Genomic DNA, 2,271 nt, shown 5'->3' on the forward strand with positions numbered 1-2,271 from the left:
GTGTTTAAACAAATACCAACGGCAAGAAAATATGACAAAAACACTAACCTAGTGCACTTCAACAAAAACAAATACAAACAATATTTTTTTTCTGTTTTCTATTTCTTTTATAATGTCTTTTTTTTCACTTTTTTTTTTTTTTTTTGGAGCGGGGTGCACGATCTTAACCTAGTGCACTTCAACAAAAACAAAAAAAATAAGAACGATGAATGAAGAACATAAAAGGAACAGGATAGGATGATAACAGGAAACAAAAAAAATAAAGGGATAGAAAACTGATTTTAGAACCTGTGCTCTGATACCAAATGATGCAAACCTTAATCGACACGCTTTGAGACCCAACAAAAATATTGGAATATTTACCCAGGAAAGCTAAAATTCAGATTTATGATAAAAACCTTGACCCAACGTTTATAATCGAAACGCGATCCAAAGGTATAAGTTGACATTGACTCAATGATTATAAAGAATCACGAACCAAAGGTATAAAGTTTGAATGCCATAAAGAAGAATCCTTGATATATTCACAGTTCTTGAAGAACCAAAAGAGAGTAAAGCCTCACATTTTCTAATTTTTATTCAATAATCTATGAAAAACGTTTACAGACTTAATGACCTATTTAAGGACTCTATAAAACTTGACAGACAAGAAAATATATTAGAAAATAACTCCTAATTGATACCTTACCATATCAGGAATCAAATTTGACCTAAAAAGTATTAAATACACCTAAAAACAAGGAAAATACCTAAAAAAACGTTTTAAATAATACAAGCCCTAAATTCAGGTAGATTTGGCTTGAAATAACAGCTCCAAAATAGGAAAAAATCTTCATTAACTGATATAGAGCTGGAAAGTCAATCAGCCACTAATCCATGACATAAATCACTCCCAATTAAGCCAGATCAGCCCTCAATAGCTTGAATTAAATTTATTACGCCTTCATCTACCTTTGGGCCAAGCTTGGAATGTCCTGTGCAAGAATCAGCCCAAATCTCTTGAATCAGCCCATTAAGTACTTCTTTGATCTTCTTGGATCTTGCTCTTGTAATAGGCCCAACTGGAACATGCAATGGATCCTTGAATGCTTGCTAATTCTCATCATTGTTGGTTAGCAAATAATTTTAGATCTAAAACTTTTTTTTTCTTATATGTTTGTACTTTGTAGCAATGGTTGATGATTTTTCATTTTCAATAGCCATTAAAACAAAGAATTTATCAGACTTCTATATACAAAGATTCATTCTAATCACAAAAAATTAATTGTCATTCTAAAAAATCTTTCTATTTCAAATCTTCTCACTTTAAATATAGATTCGTAACACATGCAATAATTCTAAAATTGAAAATCCATCATCAAATTGAAATTTAAATTGCCCATGAATCATATAATTCGTACCTTGAATGTTTACTCATGAACATGGCTTTCCACTGTCCTTGTACCTGAAATGTACTTGTATTTAACCATCAACATATGTATGTATATATATACATGTATATAGATATATATACATATATATATATATATATATATATATCTTGTGTCTCTTATAAAAGAATCCCATATTAATTTTAATTAATAACAAAATAATTTAGGTAAATAAGAACCTATGGCTATAAGTCTATAACAGGCCAACATTGCCGGTTAACAAAGCCTTTGTTAAAGTAGTCCGTAAAAGTTGGTAGCCTTTAATAGAACAATTTTCCTCCACCAACATGCAAACATGATATTAAAAATTCCATTGAAAGCAAATTCATCCACGCTCATCATTTTAGTTTATATAAAAATAAATAAATCTTTCTGTGTCAAATTTTTTCACTCTAGATACAGATTTGCAACACATGCAATAACTCTAAAATTGAAATCTAATTATTCAATTTGAAATTCAAATTTATCATGAACTATAAAATTCGTATCTTGAATATTCGACCATATATAAACATGACTTTTAATGCATCTACAATTCAAAAGAAGTATCACTTTGTCTTACCAAAGAAGATGATTCACTCCTCCAAGTCTTGCTTTATCAACCGGTCTGCACAAAAATAAAATAAAAATTATATATATATATATATACACACGCACACAAGACCATCAGACAAACAAAAAAATTACATGCTTACATTTCTACACACAGCCACCTTGAAAATTCAAGACAAAGTGACATTAACAAAACCTTACCAGTTGGAGCAAATGCTTCAAATCCTAAAAAGAATATTACTCTTGGTTCTTGAAATATATATGTATTAACCATCAACGTTTTCATTAT

The sequence above is a fragment of the Castanea sativa genome, chromosome 12 (genome assembly GCF_040712315.1).
Source record: "Castanea sativa cultivar Marrone di Chiusa Pesio chromosome 12, ASM4071231v1".
In the NCBI taxonomy this organism is placed as follows: Eukaryota; Viridiplantae; Streptophyta; class Magnoliopsida; order Fagales; family Fagaceae; genus Castanea; species Castanea sativa.